Below are 14,303 nucleotides of genomic sequence, written 5' to 3'. Positions count from 1 at the left end.
TCCTGCTTGCCGTGTAGGCAACAGAATTTTTCAATCCCTGGACCTAAATGTTCAGGTAATATGCAGGAAGAGCGGCTAAATTTTTAATTTTTTTTGAATAGGTAGGGAGTCCCAATTTCTTGCTTTACTTAACATGAGAGCTTGTTGAATATCTTACCAGCAGAGTACCATAACCTTATTCTGAACTCTAGACAAGGAAGAAAAGTCTACATTAAAATAATTTTTTCCCTCTCATATTGCATCTCTGCACATCAGCTCAGGTAAAACTGGTTTCTGCAACACTATAAAGAAGTCATCAAGGAGTAAATGGTTTTGGAAGTGAGGGTAAGAATTTGAAGATTACAATTACTGTGGCAGTGTGTATAACAGGTCGGCTGAAATTGATTTTTATTATCAGCAAAATAACCATTAAGGAGTAGATATTTGGTTTCTTTTGTTACACAGGACATAGAAATAAGTTTCATGTAGATTTTGCCTCCTTGTCCAGATTTCAGAATGTAGTTATATATCCTGGTAGTAAGGCATCCAATATGCTTCCTTCTAACATAATCCAAGAAATAGGGAATTCCCTCATTGTCACTCAAATATGACACTGTCCCATCACTACAACATCACCAGTGTATAGTCTTAGATTGCTACCCACCATACCTGACAGACAATTTATGTACAGAGGATTTGTACCAGTTTTGTTACAATTTCCTATGGCACTTGTGACATTAATTTTGTCTCCGATGAACAGTCACTATCTAGGACAACTTACTTGGGTCAAAAGGGGCAATCAAAAAGTTTCTGTCTGAAGGCTGTACAGTCCAGATCCAGTATGCCAGTAAGGCAAAATCACCACAAACACAGGGGCAATCATCCCACTGGTGTACTAGACTGAAGATTTGGTAAAACACCGTGTCCTGCTGAGTGAAGAAGTCTGTAACTGCCTGCTGCTCATCCTCGTCTGACAGGCATCGTCAACCCCTTAAGGCCTTTGTTAAGGGGCTGAAGGTATAATAATCACATGGTGGGAGATCAGGACTATAGGGCAGGTGCTCAACTGTCTCCCACTCAAGTTGGCATAATGGATGAAGCTACCCTTCCAGATCAAGCAGTGTCTTGCGTCAAATCACAACTAGTAAGGAAGTTGCACACCACAACATAACAGTGGTTTTCAACTTAAGTGCTGCCCCCATTTACATTCTTAAATGTATACCAGTGTTTGTCCTTCAGTAGTCAAGAAAGGAATAACAGCACGTTGGTTCTGTTTGGACACATATGGTAATGATGTCACCAAAGCTCACATTTCTGCATTTATCACACGAATGTCATAAAGACATAAATGTCACATTAACCCCTTACCTACATGTTGTCAGTTATATGCCTGCACCACAATAGTACTACACTGCGTAAACACTTCAGCTACACCCTCAAACTGGAACTTTTTGATTACCTCTTATATAACGCAAGATGTCTGTGAGCCAGTCACACATATGAAAACATATTCCATATGCTAGAACCTTTGTAAATGGTCACTGATGCTAAAGTCAAGAGCCCTGAAAGGATGTGTGTTAAAAAGAACACAAGCACTTAAAAGCAGATGTCCATTGAAGTGGGTGTAAGTCAAAATATATTTGCTTAACACTGTCTGTTTGGAGTCCAGATAGTGAGCACATGCAAAAACCTCTGCTTAGAATTCCTTCTGAAAACAAGTGCCTGAGTTGTTAAAATATTGCACAGCAAATTGGAATTATCAAGCCAGCAGCACACCCGAAAATATGCTGTCTGCCCAGTCATACTTAGTGGCTCCTTCTCACTGTGTTAAACTACTTCATTAGGCTAAGTGAGACATTATTCTTGGCAGCTACCAACCACAACAACAATAACAAGTGTGACTTTGTAGACTCTCTCTCTCTCTCTCTCTCTCTCTCTCTCTCTCTCTCTCTCTCTCTCTCTGTCTCTTTAGTAAGAATTGTGCTCTGTTTACGTCTGGAGTGTGGATGTCGTGTGTACATTGTCTTCTATAAAGTGTTGTTACTCTATGTATTGATTGTGTATTTGGTATTCTACACCCCTCTATATCCCAAGTTTCCACCGCTCCTTTAAAATGTGTGACTGTAAGAACAGCATTTGCATTAATGTAAATTTAAAATAATTGTCGAGAATTTTGAAGATGACAGCAGACGTATTCAGTCATACCTAATAAAACAATAACAGGAGACTGTTATTTGACGTGCATGTATTGAGACAGTGGACCAGTTGATGGTGTTTTCAAAGTGACTCACCCTACCAAGGACTGAGCCAATTCTGAAAAATGGGTACATTGTAACACTTGATTTGGCACACAGTTGCTCCCTGTACACATAGACAAAGTCAGAGCTAAGCCACTTTACTTCTTATCCACTCAGGCACTGAAGTTAACATACTTAGGCACTCAGGCCTGCTTCTGCCTGCTATGGCTTCCTAACAGATTAGTTCACAAGTCCGTAATCCGTTTACTGACATTCTTTTCTTCTTTTTCTCATACTGACTTTCTCCCCACAAACATTTCCTTGCCATTCACACACACACACGCACACACACACACACACACACACACACACACACACACACACACACACTATGAGTATTTTTAGTGTAATTTATTTTATTTTTTGAATCTGCAGGCAGTTTTTAAGCTCTCCAAGAAATCATCCATTGTCATATACATGTAATATATTGTACCATATCTTTTTAAATACAGGTGTTCTTTGCCAGTACATAATTTTATAGTTACATACTTGTACAGGGCAAGACTTTCTCAGTTAAACATGTGCTGTATTGGCTAAAATTAGTGAAGGCAACCACTCACCTATAGCATATCGATGCATGGAGCACAGTAACACATAACAGAAAGCAGTATTCACACTATATTTTGAGCATTAGTTCTTTTTATAGCAGTAGTACACACATTCACATATACAATCACATAGACACCCAAACACAAATTACTACGCCCACAGCAGGACTCCATATCTTTATGGGATCAGCACTGTTATATGGGTTTGGGCATTGTTAGTGATAATTTGATGGCCAGATGCCCTTCATGATGTCACCACTCCCCCTGGAATGGACTTTGCCTACCCCATCTGTCCGCTTCTAGTGTGAATACCATGTTCAAGCCTGAAATAGTTTTTTTTAAATATATATAAATGTTTGTGTATCATGTAACTGAGGTGGGACATGAGTACCACTTCAATATCCACATAGGTGGATGAGAGAAACTGCCAAATAACTACATCTGTGCATGCCAACACACTGGCCCCCATTGTTAATGTGTTGGGCTGATTTGATATGGGGCCAGAACTGGGTAGTTTAATGCATGTGGCTATCTGGGCAGGTTAATAGTTCACTTACATTATTATTTACAAATTCATTAACAATACAGGAAGCTTTTTCTTTCAACCAAGAGGATATTGCCCCTCTGAAACCCTTAATTTCCAACTGTTTAATTCAACTTGATGACTGGTTAATAAGAGATTATCCTACATGCAAGAGTTTTTTGTGTTTGTTAGTATATCCCAGGGAATACTGAAAGAGTTTCTGTCCCTAGTTCTACAAAAGTTGATGTATGATTTTGTTTCATATTCATCCCAACTGATCGAAGTGTACATAAAGGTGTTAAGCATCTACAGCCTGAGATTTTTTGTGAAGTACACTTCATGAGGAGTGTTCATTCTTGGACAATATGTGCACTGGATTGTTCTTTTCTGCCAAATTAAAACTCCATTGACTGTAGCAACATTAGTACATATTATTATACTATAGTTGAGGTGTCTGCGGAAAAAGGCACAGTACACAAGACATAGTTGTTTTCCACTATGACAGGTTTTAATTTCCTTTGAGGTACAAACACAGGATAGTTTTGCATAAGTTGTCTGTGTCAGCATTGCAGTTCAGTTTTATGTTGAGCCAGACACCCAATAATTTGACAGGGTCTTTACCATGACAGTTGTTAGTTGCAACTTTTAGAGAGGATATTGCCCTCCTAATTTTGCTGTTGCTTAATATTAATTCATTTGCCTGAAACAAACTGAGAAGTTACATTAGACAATCATAAGTGAGTTCAATTGCTCCATAATATTTCTGTCTTTATGGGGAGAGATAAATGTAATATTGTCAGCATACATCACTGCTTGGAAGACATGTTTCAGAAAAAAAGTTAATATTTCTTTGAACTTAAGACTGGACAGTTTCCAGTTGTTTCCAGTTAAAATGTTTATTCAAACATGTATTAATTTGTGGTGGTGCAGAGCTACAGCTATCTGGGTGGTACACTCAAAGTACGGTGCTGAGAAATGCCCGAGAATGCACAGGTACTTCTTAAAACAGTGAATTAAAACAAAGCATACACACAATTTTAATTAAGTAAATGTAAAAAAACTTCCTGGCAGATTAAAACTGTGTGCCTGACCGAGACTCAAACTTGGGACCTTTTGCCTTTCACGGGCAAGTGCTCTACCAACTGAGCTACCAAAGCACGACTCACGCCCGGTACTCACAGCTTTACTTCTGCCAGTACCTCGTCTCCTACCTTCCAAACTTTACAGAAGCTCTCCTGCGAACCTTGCAGAACTAGCACTCCTGAAAGAAAGGATATTGTGGAGACATGGCTTAGCCACAGCCTGGGGGATGTTTCCAGAATGAGATTTTCACTCTGCAGCGGAGTGTGCACTGATATGAAACTTCCTGGCAGATTAAAACTGTGTGCCCGACCGAGACTCGAACTCGGGACCTTTTGCCTTTCGCGGGCAAGTGCTCTACCAACTGAGCTACCGAAGCACGACTCACGCCCGGTACTCACAGCTTTACTTCTGCCAGCACCTCCAAAGTTTGGAAGGTAGAAGACGAGGTACTGGCAGAAGTAAAGCTGTGAGTCCCGGGCGTGAGTCGTGCTTCGGTAGCTCAGTTGGTAGAGCACAGTGAATACGCAACTCGTGTATTAACTGGGATATAGTATGTTACATTTGAGTCAACTACATACAGTTCCTGTCATTTTGAAAGAATATTTTCAGTCCCGTAAACAAAAGAACCAACATATTCCAATAGAACTCGCAGCTTTTCTTCCATGAGGCTGCTAAACATAATTTTTTGTAATATCATTTACAAACACAGTGGGCCCATTTCAACCACTGTTGACCACACTTTTACAAAAAGTTATGTCTCTCCAATGCAGTATGTGAACTTTATTCCAATGGCCTGTGTATGATTGGACTCCTTGATTCCATAACATGTGAGACTAGCTTCGTTAGTGAGTTATTTTAATAAAATTTATTAGTAGACCAGTATTTTTTGGGCATTAGATTAACCAAAAAATCTTGAAATATTGGTGGTATAAAAATTCAACAAGAAGTTGGGTCCATAAGCAGAAAAGTAATTGCAAAAGAAATAAAATAAAAGGTGAAGCAGCAACTGACAGATTAGTAAAATGCAAACTCTGTCTTCAGGACCATCAATGCTGTTGTCATCGTCTGCCAGTGGCATCATCAGATGTGGTATGGAGGCGTGTGGAGTCAGCACACTACTATCCCAGGTGTTATCAGTTTTTGTGGACTGGAGCCTCTTCCACTTCGTAGAGCAGCTGCTAACTAGGCATCATGAGGCTGAGTGTGACCTGTTCTCCCACTAAGGAAAAACCCCTGGCAGTATTGCGAATTGAACCTGGATCCTCTGTGTGGCAGTCAGCTGCACTGACTGCACAGCTATTGAGACAGATGTTGACAGAGACATGTCTATCTAAAAAAAAAAAAAAGTATTGAATATGTAAAGATTACAGAGTATAATAAATGAAAACACTGGTCTGCAGTGGCCAGAAGAGAGGAAGAAAAAAACATAGTGAACAGATGAAAGAGTACTAGCTGCAAAGAAAAGATCAATTAATAAGGAAGTGAAATTGGCACATGTTCATTAATGTAGTTGGTCCATCTGAGAAAGACGTTTTAAGTAGAAATTTTTGTGGTAAGGACTATGGGACCAAACTGCTGATGTCATCGGTCCCTAGGCTTAAGCACTACTTAATCTAATTTAAACTAACTTATGCTAAGGACAACACACACACACCCATGCTCGAGGGAGGACTCGAACCTCCTATGGGGTAGCTTCGCAAACCACAACAAGACATGTTAGACAGCACGGCTGCCCCATGTGGCTGTTTTAAGTAGAAATTTATGTCACACATGATTGTCTGTAGTCCTTGGTGGTGCAGTAAATGAAAGCTTCTAAGAGACACAATCTAGGTCATTAAAGCAATAGGGTGCTTCCTGCTGATGTAGAATCATGAAATCTAGTAATAAGCAAAAATTCGTAGTACAAGTAAAGGAAAAAAAAATAAGAAACTTGTTAATTTTAATTATAATCACATAAAGTAATATTTCTTCTGTCATTTATTATTTGACTTAAAACATCCTCAAAAGTCTTGGAATTCCCAAAACCGATATTTTGGCAGTATCAGTGTCAATAACAGGCAAAAATCATAGGAGTTCTTGATTCCCCAGTTGGATCAACTGTCTGTGTGCATAACTAAGTTGGCACAGAGCTCTCAGTTCACGAGAGCTGTTCACACCTGGCAAATTTTTTAAATTAACCTATCTCACATGATAAAACTAGTTATTCTGTGTTGGTACTGTTATGCATACCATTGATAGCAGCATAGGCACCATTCAGTTCCCAATCATAGGTGGACCATATTTGTTGAGATAGTGATAAATTTTTTTCTGAGAAAGGTTAAGGATTGCCAGTGCTCATCTATTTGCTGTTGCAGTGCAGCACCAATTGCAGTTGCAGGCAGTTGACTTTCAGGGTGAGAGGTGCATGTGGAAATGGGTGCACTAAAAGTGTAACTTCTGCGATGAGAGTCTTCAGCTTGGTAAATGCCAACTTGGTCTCACTATTCCACTGGAGGTTGTCGTTTGGCTTTGGTGAACCATGCAAGAACTGTTTCATTGATGCAGCTAGGAGGGCACAGTTGTGAACAGACTGATAGTAAAAATTTGTTGCACCAAGTAATTGTCATAGTTCTTTAACTGTTGCAGGCTGTGGAAAATTAAGTATAGCTTCTACTTTCTCTTGCAGTGGGCATATGACTTGTGCATTGATAGTATAGGGTAGAAACTCTACTTCAGCTGCTCGGAAGGTGTACTTTGAGGGGTTGATGAGCAATCCCTGTGCATTTAAGCAAGTAAAGATATGTCATAAGTGTGACAGGTGTTTGGTTTTCAAGTTTGACATGACCAGGACATTGTTGATATACATATATCAAAAGTCTGTCACATGTGACATCATCCACGAACCACTGAAGTGTTTGGGCGGCATTAAAAAGTCCAAAAGGCATTCAGGTAAATTCAAATAGTCTGAACAGAGTGCAGATGGTAGTCTTAGCAATGTCATCCGGTGCCACAGGTATCTGGTAGAATGCATAGACTAAATCCAATGTAGAAAAGTTGTGCTTACTGTGGATGCTGAACGTAAAATATTCCATATGCGGTACTGGATGGATATCTGGAATGGTTCAGGCGTCAACCTGTCTATAATCACCACATGGACACCATCCATTATTAATTTTTGGAACTACATGTAAGGATGGTGACCAACTACTGCTTGATGGACAGAAGATTCCTTGTGCAAGCACTGATGAGAGTTCCTGCTTAACTATCTTCAGTTTCTGGGTTGTGAAGTGGCTTGGTCAAGCAAGAAGTGGTGAGCCAGGTGTAGTCAAACTATAGTGCTCCATCAAGTGCTGCACAAGTGCAAGTGCAAGTGGAAATGGGAGTCTGACATGTGTTCTTCATCAACTGTCTGATGAATTCAGTGAATGGACAATAACCAGTATTCATCCATATTGCGGTGTCTTCCACACCACACACTCTACCTTGGCTTGCTAGATTGGTAGTAGTGTAAAGAATGTGTTGGAGGTCAGGCAGGAGTCCATAAAATGATAATAGATCCACTCTGAGTATGGCATATATCATGTCCATTATGATGAAATGCCATTCAAATTGACGCCGTAAGTTTAAGTTCAACACTAATGTGTCACAACCATATGTTGTGGCTGTAGAACCATTGGAGGTGAAAAGATATCAGTCATCACAGTTGCGACACGGCAGATGGGCAGATCGATGGATTTATATGTCAGCACCCCTGTCTACAAAAGCTGTAACTTTGTGCCATGTTCCATTACAAACAGTTTACAGCTGCCATCTGGAGAGCCAGTAGCCATCATCACTGACTTCCTGCTGAGTTTCCCATGCTTGCACAGTGAGCTACACTTCCACACCTAATAACCATACCATTGGTGATCTAGCAAACTCTTGCTGATGAAGGTGAAGGTGAACAGCTGCACTTTCGCAGTCAGTGGTGGTGATGAGACTGGTGACTGGTAGTCTGCATCTATAGTGAGGGTGTTATCTGCCTGAGGCTGTGGGCAAACTGTTGTGACACAAGCAGACAGATACATTTCTGATATGTAATCTGTAGTTCGAACAAGTGCACCTAGATTGCTGACACGCATTGTCAATATCTTCTGCATATTGGTTGCCAGGGTGATAACCAAATATTCCACATAATGTTTCTTGACTGCATTTCTCATTAATGTACACAGTTGGCGTAGTTGCTGCAAGGGGGTGTGACCGCCTAGCTCTTCAGTGTGGAGTAGTTTCTCCAATTTTTTCACCTCATATTGTGAGAGACATGTAATTACAGCATTCTTGCTGGCTAAGTAATGATCAGTGCTTTGTGGTGACACCAGAATGTCTTGCCATATTTTCATTGAGAGCAACAACTATGTAACATATACCATGGTGTCTGCAGTTACATGTGCTAGCACAAACTGACTTTCTAGTTGCCCAAGCTGCAACATGGGATTCTGTTGCCAAAACAGTGGTGGCTTTATTGCCACATGTTTGATTACTGCACCAGTAGATGCATCTACAGTTGGTGGCAGGTCTGACAGAGAACTGGGATGTGGAAGACGCACAATGCAATTGATTCAGATGTTCACATTTAGAGTGATATGGCATGATACAAAGCATTATTGACCACTGAATTTCACATCAGTGACCATTAGATATCATGTCAGTGTCACTAGTTGCAGGGCAAGGTAATTAGCTTTAATGCTACATAAAAACTAAAGTGTAACTCATATGACTCTGTTAATAGTACATTCAACAATAGAATAAAACATACATAAAAACAAAGAGGGAACTTAAGTCAGTGACTGTACCAAGGATTATCATTAAAATAGTTATCACTTCTGCATAGCATTACATGGCACATAACACTGCACTTCAAACTGAATCATCTCCACTCAGAAAAAATGGCAGATACTATAATTGTGTCCAAGATATTGTCTATTTTGTCAGATGAATTCACACATTTTTCTCAGGATGGGACTCCACACTCAGTAGTGAAGAGAATATTGAAAATCTAATTGCAAGGTTTGAATGTGACAATACCAGTGAAGGAAAGTTGCTACTCACCATATAGTGGAGATGCTGAGTCAAGATATGCACAACAAAAAGATTCACACAATTAAAGCTTTCGGCCATTAAGGCCTTTGACAGCAGTAGACACACATACACACACACATGCACGCATACACACACACACACACACACACACACACACACACACACACACACACACACATAAATGCAACTTGCACACACACATCTGCAGTCTCAGAGAGCTGAGACCACACAAAGCAGCATCAGGGTGAACTGGGTGGGGATAGTATGGTGGGAGTGGTGGACATTCAAGTGTTGCAGTTTAGACAGAGGGCAGGAGAGAAGGTGCGGAGGGGGGAGGGTGTAAGTAGCGGAAAGGAGAGAAATAAAAGAAATTAAAAGAGTGGGTGTGGTGGTGAAATGACGACTGTGTAGTGCTGGAATGGGAACAGGGAGGTGGCTGGATGGGTGAGGACAGTGACTAACGAAGGTTGAGGCCAGGAGGGTTATGGGAACGTAGGATGTATTGCAGGGAAAGTTCCCACCTGTGCAATTCAGAAAAGCTGGAGTTGGTGGGAACCAGCTTTTCTGAATTGCACAGGTGGGAACATTCCCTGCAATACATCCTACGTTCCCGTAACCCTCATGGCCTCAACCTTTGTTAGTCACTGTTACATACTACTAAACGTTTAGGCACATGCTTCTGGACGACAGTACACAGCACAAACAATATCGATGTTTTGGTTGATGCTGTTTCGATATACAATGTTTGGTCCCGATCCGAATGACTGACATCTGGAGGTTGGTGTAAGTTTTACAGAAGTCACAAAGTTTTACAGAAGCTCAAAATTTGGAGCGAACTTCAGTGCGAGATGCTTTTAATAGTTTTCACAATGAAACTCTGTCTCGAAACCTGTTAAAAAAGCCGAAGATATTCTGGTCGTAAGTAAAGTACAGTAGCGGCAAGACGCAGTGAGTACCTTCACTGCACGATTACAGTGAAGCTGTGACCGTTTTATGAAATTCCAGTGAAGAAAATGAAGTAAATATTTCAGAATTCGAACCAAGAACAAGTGTCAACATGAATAATTCAGATTCAGATATCCTTGATGTTATGAAAAGGCTTAAAACAGTAAAGGCAGGATCTCTGGTCCACATTGTACACCAGTCACGTTCCTTCCAGAGTACACTGATACAATTGCTTCATACTTAGCAATCAGTACAACCACTAGCTCGTAGAAAGATCCGTACCCAAAGACTGGAATGCTGCACAAGTCACACCAACACCCAAGAAGGGAAACATGGTTAATCCGTTAAGTTACAGACCCATATCACTAACAGAGATTTGTAGTAGGATTTTGGAACATACAATGTGTTCGAACATTATGAATTATCTCGAAGAAAACCATTTATGGACAAACAGCCAATTCCTTTTATTGGGGGATTTTTGGGAAAGTGTAGCTGATCTGTAAAGCCGACGTCTTGTAGAACGCTAGTGTGGTCCATTCTTGAATACTGCTCGTGTGTTTGAAACCCCTGTCAAGTCAGATTAAAGGAAGACGCACTGTTGGCAACTTCCTCTTTGACTTTGTGGTAAAGCGGAAGAGAGGTAGGGGTACAAAGATCCTGGCCACCAGTCCTTGTGCCAATGTCCTGGATTCAATTCCGAACTTCTCTGTAGTGTTTTGTCAAGTGTGGGCGTGTGACGCTATCGATGGTGATCTGTCCTTCGGATCAGGACGTTAACTTCACCAATATTCTTACACTCATGGCTGGTGTACTTGCCATCTTTATCACACCTTATTTTTGATACTTTCAGATTGAACTGATTTTCACTTTCTAATGTATATTTTCTTAAGAATCTTGCAGCATCTGAGTTGTGTCTTAACAGACAGCTCACACAAAAAATGAGTGATATCATCTAATATTGTCATGTCCATTAAATATTGGTGTCTCTATCTTTCCATAGAGATTAGTGTGTATTATTTCAGGTATCTTGCTCTTCCTATTCTCACAGCGGAAAATGACTTTGTCGTTTGCTTAGCTCTCACACAAGTTTCACACAATTTTTCTGCTAATAGGATATCCGTTCCACATTTTCTTGAGCTTTGGTGCCTGGCTGACCTAGCTTCTTCTGCCATTCTTGTTCTTACTGTGTTAGTAGTGACTGCAGTTCTTAAAATAACAATTTTCTTCTTTTTTGTTTGTCCTTTTGATTGAAGGACTTGAAGGATATCAATTTTGTTTCTTAATTTCGTTTTTATTTTAAAAGTAGCACGGGAAAAGCATAGATGTCGTGCAGAACCCTCGTGGGGTAGGTTGCATAACGTTAGATTATCGTACAAAGGGTCACGAAGTCGAGATCTGGTCATGTCGGTTGCTGTACTGTAGTACGTGTGGAACTGTTACACGAGGCAAAATGTTCCTGAAATGTAAAAGGACTTTTCGGAGTTTATAGCAATGTTTGTTCTGGTAGTCCCCTTTCGCTTCGTTTATCTGGAAAGTAGCAAACCTATAGAGTAAATTTGCAATTTCGCAGGATAAACGTGAATAAAAAAATAAAGGTACCATTGCTTTACACGTGAGGAAATATTAGTAGTGATAATAATAACAATTATAAGAATATTTATAGTGATAATAGTAAGAAGTGTGGTAATCATAAGAAGATGATGAATTATTATTGGTACTAGTAATACTTCTACACGTGTGATGCAATTGTTTGTTTATTCTTCTGTTCCGATTGTTTATCTGTATTCTGTGAAATTACAAATGTAGTCTATACGTTTCCCACTTTCAAATAAACGAAGCGAAAGCGGACTGGTAATCAAACATCGCTAGAAACTCCGAACACTCCTTTTACATGTCAGAAACATGCTGTCCCATGTAATAGTTTCACACATGTTACAGTACAAAAACTCTACTCACTTTCCCACGAGAGCTATACGCGACAGACGCTCGCAGTGACGGTTTTCCAGTGCTCCGTAAGCCAGGTGTAACACGTTGCTTGCCGTTTACACGACGTTCTGCTGCGCAACAGCACATAGCACAAACTGTACAGGAATTTTGGTTGATGCTCTGTCGATATACAACGTTTCGTACCGATCTGACTGTGACATTTGAACCTTTGCGTGTTAGTGACCTATACGATACCCTATGTCTTGGCGACCTTTGGTATACTACCTGATACAGTGAATTATTTTACACAGCTGCTTACCATTTACACCACGTGCTTCTGGACAACAGCACATAGCACAAACTATACGACGGTTTTGCTTGATACTCTGTCGATATACGAGGGTTGCCGAAAAAGTGATGCACCGCATATTTTTCTCAGCCGAAAATAACGCTACGAATGCGAAACGTTACGAATGTATTATTTGAAATCTCCTGAGTGAGCGCGCAAAGTTTCCATCACTTCCGACAGATAGCGTAGCTGCAGGACAGTTTCAAAATGGTGTCTGTGGGTGATGTACGTCACTGAACTTCTCACTGCAGAAAAAGAAACAGTGGGAAATATTCACCAACGTTTGTGCAAAGTGTATGGAGCATCTGCTGTAAACAGAAGTACAGTTAGTCACTGTGGGCGGTGGGTGAGGTCATCAGAAGGCGGTTAGGCGGAGCTCCACGATTTGCAGCGGTCGGGGAGACCATCCACGGCTGTCACACCTGACATGTTGAAGCGAGCTGATGTCATTCGCATACATCACGAGTCGGCAGTTGGCGCTGCACCCGTCAATCAGCAAAGGAACTGTGGGTGCAATTATCCGCAGTCTTGGATATTCAAAAGTGTGTGCATTTGTCTTGATTTCTTGCAACGTTTTGAAGCTGAGGGGTGGGGGGGGGGGGGGGGGGAGGAAACTTTCTTGTCCCAGTTTATGATGACAGGTGATGATACCTGGGTTCACCGTTTTAAGCCCGAAACGAGACGAGAGTCGTTGGAATGTCATCATTCCTACTCCCCACAGAAGAAAAAATTCAAAGCAACTGGTTTCGCCGGTAAGGTCGTGATCAGCGTGTTCTGGCACTGTCAAGGTGTGATTCTCATTGACGTGATGCCAAGAGGCGGTACCATTAATTCAGAAGCATATGACAACATATTAACAAAACTCAAGATGCTCTTCCGACGACTTCAGTGCCATGGCAGCCCAGAAGGTGTTTTGCTGCAACACGATAACGCGCGGCCTCACACAAGTCTGACGACTGCTGAACACCTGGCAAAACAGGGTTGGACAGTGTTACTCCATCCACACTATGGCTCTGATCTAGCCCCCTCGGACTTCCACTTCACTTGTTTGGGCCGTTAAAGGATGCTATTTGTGGAAGACATTTTGAGGACGATGTGGAGGTGATTCACACAGTGAAGCACTGGTTCTGCCACGAGGACAAGGACTGGTACGGAGGAAGGCCATGGAACGGGATGGAGATTATGTGGAAAAATAGGGTGTGCAGATAAAACACCAATCTTTCGTGTGTGTAATTCTCATTTTGTACAATAAAGAAGAAAATAAATGTGGTGGATTACTTTCTGGGCAACCCTCGTACATCGTTTGGTTCAAATGGCTCTGAGTACTATGGGACTTAACATCTGAGGTCATCACTCCCCTAGAACTTAGAACTGCTTAAACCTAAGGACAACACACACATCCATGCCCGAGGCAGGATTCGAACCTGCGACCGTAGCGGTCGCGCGGTTGCAGACTGAAGCGCCTAGAACCTCTCGGCCACACCGACATCGTTTGGTACCGATCTGACTCTGATACCTGAACGTTTAAGTGTTAGTGACTTATATGATACCCTATGTCTTGGCAACCTTTAGTATACTACCTGATACAATGAATT

At 41.1% G+C, this 14,303-nt stretch overlaps 1 protein-coding gene across 1 annotated transcript in view; it reads left to right on the top strand.

Moving 5' to 3' along the window:
• Positions 1-14,303, top strand: part of LOC126428050 (chaoptin) — a 251,465-nt gene that overhangs the window by 214,680 nt on the left and 22,482 nt on the right. The window lies entirely within an intron of this gene.

This window comes from Schistocerca serialis, chromosome 12 (genome assembly GCF_023864345.2).
Source record: "Schistocerca serialis cubense isolate TAMUIC-IGC-003099 chromosome 12, iqSchSeri2.2, whole genome shotgun sequence".
NCBI lineage: Eukaryota > Metazoa > Arthropoda > Insecta > Orthoptera > Acrididae > Schistocerca > Schistocerca serialis.
This window is presented reverse-complemented; position numbering and strand designations above follow the sequence as displayed.